Below are 14,005 nucleotides of genomic sequence, written 5' to 3' on the forward strand. Positions count from 1 at the left end.
TACTCCCCCTGTCCCTCACACTCTCACTCCATCTGTACACCCCTACCTCAATCTCACATCATGTATGTCCCTCTCTCTCTCTCCTCCTCCCTCACTCTGCGTCTACTCCTTCTCACCATCACTCGCTCACTCACAGTGGCAGTCATGCTGGTGGGTTTTGTTGAAGGGACCCTTGGGACGGGCTGATGACTCACGGAGAGAGACCACTCATCTACGTCATCATGGGCCATCAGCTGTGCTTACTGATGCTAATTGTGTCTGGCCGTCTGTCCCTCTGTCTGTCGGTCCTGTCGATCAGTACGGAGCCTGTTCTGGGATTCCTTATTGATCACATTATCTTCCTGCGTCACTCAGTACCTCACAGACCTGCTGTGTACTGGGGGAAGGAGGGGAGAGGTGAGTGTGACGGTGACTAGGGAAGGCGGAGAGGAGACGAAAGAGTGGGGAAAGGTGTGAGAGGAAGAAGGGGTGAGGTTAGGGAGAGGGAAAGGGGATGTGAAGGGTGAGGTATAGGGAGAGGTTGTTATGACGGAGGGAGAAGGGGGAGGAGAGGCTGTAGGAGGGGGGAGTGGGTAGACCACATGTTAGGAGCATGTGGATCTAGGTAAAGCATCTGTTGGGTCGGAAGAGAGTTTCAACTCAGAGCCTGAACATCAGATCGTAATCATCTGTCTGGGGTATTTACAGTTTGAAAACTTACCAACCTACAGGCCCATTAAACTTGAATGATTCTCAATCAATGCTCTGAATTAGTATAGAGTCAATACCGTACAACAGGCTGCTATAGGTGGAACATTGACAGGCTATTTTACTACAGTATCAATCTAATTTACACTACAGAATTAAACGAGACGTTTGCGTGCAAAGTGCATCTGGTGTGATTTTCCTGCCCTTGTCCGCCAGTTAAAATTACCAATACGAGTGTATTTCATTTCTTTGTTACATTTTCTCTGAGGTAGTGAACTGCGAAGTACGTAGTAGGCAGAAATTAGAGGGCAGCTTCCAATTGGCTCATTCATCCCCCCTCCTCTCCTCTGTAACTATTCCCCAGGTCGTTGCTGTAAATGTGAATGTGTTCTCAGTCAACTTACCTGGTAAAATAAGGGGGAAAAAATCTACATTAGTTTCAAAACATATCCAGGAAAAACACACCATAAAATAAAATAAACCATTACAATACCTTCAAAATGTGAATTATGGGCTCGTGCCCACATTAACGTTGTAAAGTCGGAGGCCACCCTGAACCAGGCCTATTTGGGCAAGCGGGCACCTTTTTCCATCTGGGAATGGTTTTATGACAGAGCTTATTACTCCACAGATTAATTTAACAGAACCAGACAAATCACTGGCTCTTAGTGCTCCGTGAGAACCGCGATGAACCACAGACAGAGGTCAGATCAATGCACACAGACGGACAGACAGACAGACAGACACATAGGCAGGTTAAAAGTCTGCTGTTTGACACTAGTCCCATGGACGTCTGAATTGGAGCTACCGTGTAAGAAAAAGGCCTGGATTGACACTACAGACAGAAAACAAAGTCATACACAGAGAATAGGACAAACCCCTTTTAAGCAAGGTACACTCGTCTAGACAAGACACACAGGAACATTTGAAGTATAGTGTACACTAAAACGGACATGTTAAAGTATGAAAGCTGGGTGAGCCAACAGAGGATGAGATAGTATGACAAATGTTTATGGAAATACACTGCAGGTGTATCACTCTCTGACACTGACCTGACTCTCTATCCCCCTCTAGACCATGACTCATGTTGTTGCGTCCTGTGAGTGAGTGTGAGTGACATCAGTCTTGTGTGTGTGTGTGTGTGTGTGTGTGTGTGTGTGTGTGTGTGTGTGTGTGTGTGTGTGTGTGTGTGTGTGTGTGTGTGTGTGTGTGTGTGTGTGTGTGTGTGTGTGTGTGTGTGTGTGTGTGTGTGTGTGTGTCAGTGTGTGTGTGTGTCAGTGTGTGTGTGTGTCAGTGTGTGTGTGTCTGGAAGCCCTCTGTCCCTGTCCAGTCCCCTGGGGCAGGTACAGTCCCTGTGGCAGGGCTACTGAAAGGGGCAGAGAGGGGCTCTGGATGACTGTGATTGGGTTAGAGCAGGTCTAATGGTCCGGCTATTGAGGAGCTACATTAACCATCTCACCCCTTGCCTGGACACACCACTGATTACATTGGGAGCGGTAATAGGGACGTGTCTGGTGTCCTAAATCACTTCCATCGGGATGAGCAGACACCCAAGCAGCGGGAATCAGTGGCCCACAGGGACGAACACACTGACAAACAGTCATTATCTCAGCTCCAGATACGGATACATCAGTCTAAACTTAGTCCAAAAGATAGACTTTCTGCCCTCTGGTTCAAAAAGTGGTTTCTGTTTTCATCAGATTTGATTTGGATTCATTTCCATGACAATGCTGAAAAACACCTAAAGTAGACATACTCACTCTGGTCCTATATAAATCAACTACATATCCCATGGTTCCGCACTCTCCCAAGCTGCCTGCGTCATCAACACCAGTCCCACTGTGCAACAGATGCAAATAATTACCCTCCTGACCTCAGAAACGCAAAGAATGAGGTTGGACTGCGTAGTCGGCCCAATCTGCTGCGGTGCGCCACATAAATACGTCAGTGGATAATTTCTCACTTGTCACAGAACAGTCTGAATCACTGTTAAGACATCTTTACACAGACCAAATGAAAAACACAGATACATCAGTCTCAACGTAATCTAAGGGGAGAGGAAGGGGGAGCAATGGACTCCACAATAACTACCGGTTAAACATTTTAGAACACCTACTCATTCAAGAGTTTTTCTTTGTTTATACTATTTTCTACATTGTAGAATAATAGTGAAGACATCAAAACTATGAAATAACACATATGGAATCATATGTTGAGAGAATGCCAAGAGCGTGCAAAGCTGTCATCAAGGCAAAGGGTGGCTACTTTGAAGAATCTCAAATAAAAAATATATTTTGATTTGTTTAACACTTTTTTGGGTTACTACATGATTCCATATGTGTTATTTCATAGTTTTGATGTCTTCACTATTATTCTACAATGTAGAAAATAGTAAAAATAAAGAAAAACCCTTGAATGAGTAGCTGTGTTCAAACTTTTGACTGGTACTGTGTATTTATTTATATTCCGGACTCTGACATTGCTCGTTCTGATAAGTCTTTATTTTATTTGTTTTACTTTTGGATTAAGTGAATAGTGTTATTGTATCGCCAGACATTGCTGCACTGTTGGAGCTGAAACCATAAGAATATCACTAGACCTGCAGTAACATCTGCAGAACTGTGTGCGCGACCAAGACATTTTGATTTGATTTTGTGCACAATTACATACAAGTCATCACTGCGCTGTGGTGGTCGCCCGAGGGTGAGTGGGACCTATGCGTTCTAAGTGAGCGTTACGTGTCTTTGTGCATGCGTTGGCGTGTGCGTGTATAGATGTATGTACATTATGCATTACCGCTGGATGCCTGAGGGCAACTGTCTATATTTCTTACATTGCGTGTCTCACTGCATGCATTCAATTGTATCTAGCGTGTAATATGTATGTATGTGTTAGAGTTGTGCCATTTGGGAAAGGCCCTGTTCTTCCATCTAAGAGAAATTCAAGGTCTGATATACATTGGCCCTGAATCAGGGTTATTTTCATAGAAAACGCCAGACTGGAGATGATAGAATCATGGTTTCCGCAACGTGCACCCCTTCACTTCATTTGCCAAGCCGCATTAAGAGGCAATCCAATGGCTTCATGCATCCAATGGCTTTATGCACACACACACGCCCTTCCTTCCACTGGTTCCCTCTAAGTGGAGTGTTTCCCGTGCTAATGGCAAGCCAGTTTTAGGTGACTGGCGTCATGTACCTCTTTACTGCCATTACTGTCAGAGAGCATCACATCACGTGCGTCACGGCTCGCGGAAGCGGCATCCTCCGTGACGTTCCATCCCCTTTCACCGCCCAATGATTGATGTGGTGTGTGGCGTGAACGTTAGTTGAGTCATTAACTTCTCATGTGAAGTGAAGATTGAGACCCAGAAACTCCATTTACTTTAATATCCCGACTCTAGGCCTATGTGGTGCATGCTTCCATCTCTGAGAAGACTGGATGAAAATCTATTCCATAATGTAGACCCTATTTCCTTTTGCTGCAAAATATTATAGAATCATATAATACTATGAATTATCAAAATCATAATATTCATCAGTAGATGAATAAAATATCTCCAAACTCCATAGTCAATATCATCCAGCATATTTACTATTGAAATGATAACAGTAGAAGCACCCATAAGGGTTGTACGGGTGATTCTGACTGTACTTTTTGCTGTGTGCTCGTGTTTTATAAAGAACACAGCACCAGTGAAGTCTGACATCTGTTTTTGCCAACGTGGAGGGGAAGAAATATTCTTGATTATCTAAATAAACACAGAACACCCTGTGTTCAGAGGAAGAATAGCTCTTGGACAATTTGTGCAGGATTGGAAGTGTCAACATTTTAACTGGGGGCGTGTGGGTCTCGGTGGAACAAGCCAGAGTTTAGCCAGGCATTATACAAACACTCTGCCTCTGTTTTCTTAGATCGCTGGAGGAGAGGGAGAGAGGGATGGAGGGAGGGAGAAACAGAAGGGGGATTGAGAGAGAGAGAGAGAGAGAGAGAGAGAGAGAGAGAGAGAGAGAGAGAGAGAGAGAGAGAGAGAGAGAGAGAGGGAGAGGGAGAGGAAGAGAGCTGGGGGAGAGAGTGCAAGAGGTAGAGAGAGAGGGAGAGAGAGGAGTAGGGAGATGGAGAGAAAGAGAGATAATTCACCCAACCCTGAGTGAACTCATTCAGCTTTCTAACAGTACTGAGAGAAGCTTAATAAAACACAGCTGGAAGCTACACAGACACACACACACAACTAATCAAAACAGAATTTCTGCACAATCACTGTGCAGTGTTCATGGTCGTATCTAAATCGTACTGTACACACATCTCATGCTATGGCTGCATTGGAAAACTGTATTCATAAGACAATGACCAATCCATGTTTCATATGACAGATTGATGTGCACACAATCAATCCGTGTCTATAACCTAGTGGTTAGAGTGTTGGGCCAATAACCGAAAGGTCGCTAGTTTGAATCCCCGAGCTGTCAAGGTGAATATTCTGTCTATGTGCCCTTGAGCAAGGCACTTTACCCTAATTGCTCTAGCGTCGCTGTTGTTAATGGCTGACCCTGGCCATGACCCCGCTCTCCAAGGGTGTCTCAGGGAGAGTATGAAAACAACCCATGTGAAACAGGACAAATATAATCACCCACCAAAATGATTCTTACTATAGCAGCATACTGGTCTGAGAGATGGAGAATAGAATGATACACTAGATTAAATAATTAGATCATTGTTACATGGATGAACCAACAGGCATATAATAGTCTCTGCTAATATGCTTTCACTCAGACAATGGGTGAGCATCCAGGTCACGCAGCCCAAGCCATTCATGGAAAGTGTTCAGGCTTCCTAGAAACTGTGTGTACATTAGAGGTCTTCTCGGATCCAAAAAGTTGGACCCATTACGAAATGAACCCAGCACTTTCCTCTCCAGACCCTACCTGAATAAATACTTTAAAAAATATATAGAAACCCGATCCGAACGAACCAGAGGACAACCAGACCCGACCCTGTAAAGACCGGGTAAAGACCGGGCCGGGTCTTATCCAAGTGAGGGAAGCAGCAGAAAAGTTTTTTTTGAACTACCTTATTAACTGAAGCTGTTAATGCAAAAGCAGAAGGAGAGGGAAACAGGAGCTCTAGCAGAATGCAGGGGAGGGGCCGTGTGGTGTGTGTGAGTGGCGCAAGATGCAGGCATCGGGGAGGAGTGAGAGCAACAAGCTTTCACAGTCTCACCGCAGAATCAGACGTCCAAACCCTTATGCATACAAGTCACATTTCCAAGGTTAAATTTAGGCACGAATTCTGAATGGTCAAGTTAAGGGTTAAAGTTAGGGATAGGGTTAAAAAACATATATATATATATATATATATATATATATATATATATATATATATATATATATATATATAAAATGAGTGCCTAGCACTGGAATTGAACATGGAACCATCGGAGCTCACAGCTTACGCCCATGCACCATTCCCGTCCACAACACTTTAGCAAAGCTAGTGCTCACTGTTGCCCCTAGTGGCTGGTTTTGATGGCATCTCCTGACCTCCTGCTAGGTTATCTATCATCCAATCTGATAACTTAGTACCAATAGAGGCGTCAGGTAGCCTAGTGGTTAGAGCGTTGGGCAAGTAACTAAAAGGTTGCTGTATTGAATCCCCGAACTGACGAGGTAAAAATCTGTTGTTCTGCCCCTGAACAAGGCAGTTAACCCACTGTTCCGCCGGTAGGCCGTCATTGTAAATAAGATTTTTTTCTTAACTGACTTGCCTAGTTAAATAAAGGTTCAATATTGACTGTAACAAACTGAAAAGAGAAGCTAGTTAAGTTACTGTAGCTGGGTTGGCTAACTGAGGCTACATATGCTGCACTTTCCCCCGTCCAACACAATTACAACAACTCCATAGAGAATTATTAGCCTACTTGTTGGCTCTTGGTGGTTGAAACATCCTTCTCATTTAACTTTTAATTCCCTCATTTTAATTCCATCTTCCATTGATTTAACTAGCTTGCCACGACACACACAGAGCCAGAGGATAGTGGCGCTTTGATGACTTGTGATTGTCCGACAACAACAAGCTACACGCAGTGAAAAGCCTGAGCAGCAGCATGAGTCGTGTTCAGGTCTGTATGGGTCCTTACCAGCAAATCAGACCCATGACAAACAAATCAGATCCGACCCGGCACCGAGGGTCAACAACAGAATTTCGGACCAGGCCCGGTCGGGACCCGGGTAATCTGGTTCAGGTGTACACTGACTTCCCTGACCACCATTACGGCTCTCCTGGACCTCTCCATGTAATAGTACTTTCTCTCTCTCTAGATGCCATTCCGGGTCTACCCCTGCTCTCTCTCCCTGCTGTGACCACGGATCAACCAGTGCTCAGCCAACCCAAGGAGGCTTTCTCCACAAGTCAACACAGCAGGAAACTCCATCATCACCATCACTCTACTGGACAAAACACACTGTACTTATCTCTCTCCATCTAGCGTTTAGACTGTGATTCGGTGTGTGTGTGTGTGTGTGTGTGTGTGTGTGTGTGTGTGTGTGTGTGTGTGTGTGTGTGTGTGTGTGTGTGTGTGTGTGTGTGTGTGTGTGTGTGTGTGTGTGTGTGTGTGTGTGTGTGTGTGTGTGTGTGTGTGTGTGTGTGTGTGTGTGAGACCCTTGCAGGGTTGGCTCTAATGGCACTAATGGAGGTTATGTGTTGTGGTGCTTAGACCATAGACGCTGCCTGTCTTTGTCCCCCAGGGGCCTGTTTGTTGAGTGTTACAACTCAGAACTTCGACTTCAGAGTCAGAGTGTTGTCCTCAGGGGGCACAAGAACAGCACAACCACAAGAGACATGTTGGTGAAAGGATTTGAGCAGACCTGTACATAGAGTACACATACAACTGGGTAAAAGTGTAATCCACATCATGAGCTCAAGTGGGGAAGAAGATTATTTTTCCTGTATGTTTTACACACAGTACATTAATGAATGAACATCCAGTTGTCTATTGTTTTCATTCAAAAGATGGTCCACAAAAAGACAAGTAATGTCTAGTAAACTCAACAAAAATATTATATGACAATCTGAAGCTTGAAATAGGATTATTCAGAGAACCTAAACTGAACCATACTAAAAATACGTTTTTTTGAATATGTAGCAAATGTATCACAAATAAAAAGTATTGGCAGTGATTACAGCCTCAGGTCTTTTTGGGTATGCCACTACAAGCTTGGCACAACTGTATTTGGGGAGTTTATCCTATTATTCTCTGCAGATCCTCTTAACCTCTCTAGGATATAGGGGGTGCTGTTTCGACTTAGGGAAAATTGGTCTCCAAATTAAACTGCCTAGTACTCTATTCTTGCTCGTACAATATGCATATTATTGTTATTATTGGATAGAAAACACTCTCTATTTTCTATAGCCGTTTGAATTATGTCTCTGAGTGGAACAGAACTCATTCTACAGCACTTTTCCTGATATAGATTGAGTTTTCAGAAATCTTGGCCTCTGGTCCCAGGTCAGTTTTAATGTCCATGTAAATGCTATGAGGATACAAACACTGCCCACGCCTTCCTCTAGATGTCAGTAAGTGGTGACAATTTGAATGGAGTCGATTGCGCAATCAGGGCCTGTATAAAAGGCCAAAGACCAGATGTACCGTTCTTTTGCTCCCTGCGCCTGACGCACGATGGACGTCGGACCTGCTCTCTTTCCAAGCTGTTTTTTAGCCAGTAATATATCACCGGTCATGTTTTTACTCGTTATAGGTGTTAAAAACATCATAAGGTAGTTAATTTAAACTGTTTTATAGCAATTTATATCCGTTTAGTGCGATTTTGAGGCATTGCTTTGTGATGCACTTTCAAGTGCCGGGCACGTTTCGGGGTCCCGGTCGAACGTTAGTGGGCATTTTGACGGAGAAGAGGACATCTTTCGACCAAAAGAAGATTAGACCCAAGAAAGGATACATTGCCCAAGATTCTGATGGAAGATCACCTCATAGTAAGAAATATTTAAGATGATAAATCGTTGTTCTGTCGAAAAATGTTAAACGCATATTCCGCCATTTTTGTTTGTATAGCTTCGCTTGGCGAACCCTGTATTGCACAGTAAGGATAATTTTAGAAATGTAATTCAGCGATTGCATTAAGAACTAATTTGTCTTTCGATAGCTGTCCAACTTATATTTTTTTTGTCAAGTTTATGAATAGTTATTCATGAGACAAGATCACTGTCAAATATGGCGCCCGACATTTTCAGGCTAGTTTTGCTAGTATTGTCATTGTATAATTTTTCTTTGTTCACCATTTTTTCTCTCCACCAGTAGCTATCACCAATTCGGCCAAATAAAGATATTGATAGCCACTAACCAAGAAAAAACCTCATCAGATGACAGTCTGATAACATATTTATTGTATAGGATAGGTTTTGTTAGAAAAATGTGCATATTTCAGGTATAAATCATAGTTTACAATTGCACCCACCATCACAACTCGACTAGAATAAATACAGAGAGCAACGTGTATTACCTAATTACTAATCATAAAACATTTCTTAAAAATACACAGCTCACAGCAATGGAAAAACACAGATCTTGTGAATTCAGACAACATTTCAGATTTTCTAAGTGTCTTACAGCGAAAACACGCTAAATCGTTATATTAGCATACCACATGTGCAAACGTTACCAGAGCATTGATTCTAGCCAAAGAGAGCGATAACGTAATCATCGCCAAAATGTATTAATTTTTTCACTAACCTTCTCAGAATTCTTCAGATGACACTCCTGTAACATCATATTACAACAAACATATAGAGTTTGTTCGAAAATGTGCATATTTAGCCACCAAAATCATGGTTAGACAATGATAAAAGTAGCCCAGCTGGTCAGAAAATGTCGTGCGCCATATTAGACTGTGATCTAGTCTTATACATAAATACTCATAAACTTGACTAAAAAATACAGGGTGGACAGCGATTGATAGACAATTTAATTCTTAATACAATCGCTCAATTACATTTTTTTAATTATCCTTACTTTTCAATACAGGTTGCGCCAAGCGAAGCTACACCTAACAAAATGGCGGCATAAGTGTTTCACATTTTTCGACAGAAACACGATTTATCATAATAAATTGTTCTTACTTTGAGCTGTTCTTCCATCAGAATCTTGGGCAATGAATCCTTTCTTGGGTCTAATCGTCTTTTGGTCGAAAGCTGTCCTCTTGCCATGTGGAAATGCCCACTACCGTTCGGCATGAACTGGAAACGTGCCCAGCGGTTCAAAGTGTCTCAGAAAAAATGCCTCAAAATCGCACTAAACGGATATAAATTGCTATAAAACGGTTCAAATGAACTACCTTATGATGTTGTTAACACCTATAACGAGTAAAAACATGACCGGAGAAATATTACTGGCTAAAAAAAAGGTTGGAAGGAGGCGAGTCCGACGTCAGGCGCAGGCAGCCAAAGGAAGTTACTTCCGGTATTTGGTGATTTATAGAGGCACTGATTGCGCAATCGACTCCATTCAAAGCGTCATCACGTACTGACATCCAGGGGAAGACGTAAGAAGTGTCTGTTTCTCCATAGCATTTACAAGGACCTTTAAACTGACTCCAGATCAGGGGCCAAGATGTCTGAAATCTGACTCCCTATCATGAAAAGTGCTGTAGAAGGAGTTCTGTTTCACTCAGAGACAAAATTCCAACGGCTATAGAAACTAGAGAGTGTTTTCTATCCAATAATAACAATAATATGCATATTGTACGAGCAAGAATTGAGTACTAGGCAGTTTAATTTGGAGACCAATTTTCCCTAAGTCGAAACAGCACCCTCTATATCCCAGAGAGGTTAAAAAGGTCAATATTCACAAGGCCACTGGGCCAGACGGATTACCAGGACATGCACTCCGAACATGCGCTGACCAACTAGGAAGTGTCTTTACTGACATTTCCAACATGTCCCTGACTGAGTCTGTAATACCAGCATGTTTCAAGCAGACCACCATAGTCCCTATGCCCAAGAACATTAACTTCTTGCGACTACAGGGGGTGCTGTTTACTCATTAGCATATTTGCATTACAGATTAAACGGCTTCCTACTCTCCTACTTTATCGTACAATATACATATTATTACTATTATTGGATAGAAAACAGTCTCTAGTTTCTATAGCCGTTGGAATTTTGTCTCTGAGTGGAACAGAACTCATTCTACAGCAATTTCCCTGACATGGAGTCAGATTTCACACATTTTGGCCCCTGATCTGGAGTCAGTTTAAAGGCCACTGTGAATGCTATAAGGATACGGACACTGCTTACGTCTTCCCCTGGATGCCTTTACGTGATGACGCTTTGAATGGTATCGATTGCCCAATCACAGCCACTATAAAACAAAAACACGTGTAGGTAGGAACTCCTTTCCAGCTGCGCCGGACGCACGGTGGACACCGACCCGTTCTTTTTCCAAGCATTAGTGGAGCCAGTAATATTTCTCAGGTCATGTTTTTACTCGTTATAGGAGTTAAAAACATCATAAGGTAGTTAATTTAAACCGTTTTATAGCAATTTATATCCGTTTAGTGCGATTTTGGGACATTTATTTCTGAGACTTTTTGAAGAGCCGGGCAGGTTTCCAGTTCATGCCGAACGCAGTTGGCATTTCCACATGGCAAGAGGACAGCTTTCGACCAAAAGACGATTAGACCCAAGAAAGGATTCTTTGCCCAAGATTCTGATGGAAGAACAGCTCAAAGTAGGAACAATTTATTATGATAAATCGTGTTTCTGTCGAGAAATGTTAATCGCTTATGACGCCATTTTGTTTGACGTAGCTTCGCTTGGCGCAAACTGTATTGAAAAGTAAGGATAATTTAAAAAATGTAAATCAGCGATTGTATTAAGAATTAAATTGTCTATCAATTGCTGTCCACCCTATATTTTTTAGTCACGTTTATGAGTATTTATGTATACGACTAGATCACTGTCTAATATGGCGCACGACATTGTCTGACCAGCTGGGCAACTTTTGTCATTGTCTAACCATGATTTTGGTGGCTAAATATGCACATTTTCGAACAAACTGTATATGTATGTTGTAATATGATGTTACAGGAGTGTCATCGTAAGAATTCTGAGAAGGTTAGTGAAAAAAATAATATATTTTGGCGATGATATGATATCGCTCTCTTTGGCTAGAATCAGTGCTCGGGTAACGTTTGCGTATGTGGTATGCTAATATAACGATTTATTGTGTTTTCGCTGTAAGACACTTAGAAAATCTGAAATATTGTCTGTATTCACAGGATCTGTGTCTTTCGATTAGTGTATGCTGTGTATTTTTACGAAATGTTTGATGATTAGCAATTAGGTAAACACGTTGCTCTATGTATTTATTCTAGTCCATTTGTGACGGTGGGTGCAATTGTAAACTATGATATCTACCTGAAATATGCACATTTTTCTAACAAAACCTATCCTATACCATAAATATGTTATCAGACTGTCATCTGATGAGGTTTTTTCTTGGTTAGTGGCTATCAATATCTTAGTTTAGCCGAATTGGTGATAGCACCTGATGGAGTAAGAAACTGATGGAGTTAGAAAAGTGGTGTCTTTTGCTAACGTGGTTAGCTAATAGATTTACATATTTTGTCTTCCCTGTAAAACATTTTAAAAATCTGAAATGGTGGCTTTATTCACAGGATCTGTATCTTTCATTAGGTGTCTTGGACTTGTGTTTTAATGATATTTAGATGCTACTATTTAATTGTGACGCTATGCTAGTGATGCTAATCAGTGTGGGGGGGGGTGGGGGGTGCTCCCGGATCCGGGGTAGATGCTCGTTAGAGGTTAATGTAACCTGCCTGAATGACTATCGACCCATAGAACTCATGTCCGTAGCCATAAAGGGCTGAAAGGCTGGTCATGGCTCACATCAGCCCTAGACTCACTCCAATTTGCATACCGCCTAAACAGATCCACAGATGATGCAATCTCTATTGCACTCCACACTGCCCTTTACCACCTGAACAAAAGGAACACCTATGTGATAATGCTATTTATTGACTACAGCTCAGAGTTCAACATCATAGTGCCCTCAAAACTCATCACTAAGCTATGGACCCTGGAAATGAACACCTGCCTCTGCAACTGGATCCCGGACTTCCTGACGGGCTGCCCCCAGGTGATAAGGGTAGGTGCCTACCCATCTGCCACACTGATCCTCAACATGGGGGCCCCTCAGGGGTGCGTGCTCAGTCCCCTCCTGTACTCTCTGTTTACCTATGAATGTATGGCGAGGCACGACTCCAAAGCCATCATTAAGTTTGCAGATGACACCGACAACAATGAGATAGCCTATAGGGAGGAAGCCATAGACCTGGCCGTGTTGTGCCAGGATAACAACCTCTACCTCAAAGTGATCAAGGCAAAGGAGATGATTATGGACTAGATGAAAAGGAGAACCGAGCACACCCACATTCTCATCGAAGGGGCTGTAGTGGAGCTGGTTGAGAGCTTCAATGTCCTTGGTATCCCCATCACCAATAACCTATCATGGTCCAAACACACCAATAAAGTTGGAAAGAGGGCACGACAAAGCATATTAACCCCTCAGGAAAAGATGGGGCATGGGTCCTCAGACCCTCAAAAAGTTATACAGCTGCACCATCGAGAGCATCCTGACTGGTTGCATCACTGCCTGGTATGGCAACTGCTCAGCCTCCGACTGCAAGGCACTACAGAGGGTAGTGCGTATGGCCCAGTACATCACTGGGGCCAAGGTTCCTGCCATCCAGGACCTCTATCCCAGGCGGTGTCAGAGGAAGGCCCTAAAAATTGTCTAAGACTCCAGCCACCCTAGTCATAGACTGTTCTCTCTGCTACCGCACAGCAAGCGGTACCGGAGTGCCAAGTCTAGGTCCAAGAGGCTTCTTAACAGCTTCTAACCCCAAGCCATAAGACTCCTGAACAGCTAATCAAATGGCTACCCAGACTATTTGTGTAACGATAATCCTCCTCCTCTTCAACCGAAAAGGAGGAGTATTGAGGGAACCAAGGCGCAGCGGATTGTGAAGACATAATGATTTATTAAAGACAAGACGAAAACACGAACTTCACTATAAACTAACAAAATAACAAAACGAAAGTAGACAGTCCTGAACGACGAACTTACATACAACGTGAAGAACGAAATGAACAGACTACATGAAATGAACAAACCGTATACAGTCCCGTATGGTGCAAACATTGACACGGACACAGGAGACAACCACCCACAAACAAAAGTGAGAATGCCCTACCTAAATATGACTCTTAATTAGAGACAAAC

At 42.8% G+C, this 14,005-nt stretch overlaps 1 protein-coding gene across 2 annotated transcripts in view; it reads right to left on the reverse strand.

The window, feature by feature from the left end:
- The window catches only part of LOC129838915 (cGMP-inhibited 3',5'-cyclic phosphodiesterase 3A-like), a 104,660-nt gene that overhangs the window by 68,663 nt on the left and 21,992 nt on the right, over positions 1–14,005 (reverse strand). The gene's annotated exons all lie outside the window — the stretch shown is intronic.

Source organism: Salvelinus fontinalis, chromosome 39 (genome assembly GCF_029448725.1).
Source record: "Salvelinus fontinalis isolate EN_2023a chromosome 39, ASM2944872v1, whole genome shotgun sequence".
Taxonomy (NCBI): domain Eukaryota; kingdom Metazoa; phylum Chordata; class Actinopteri; order Salmoniformes; family Salmonidae; genus Salvelinus; species Salvelinus fontinalis.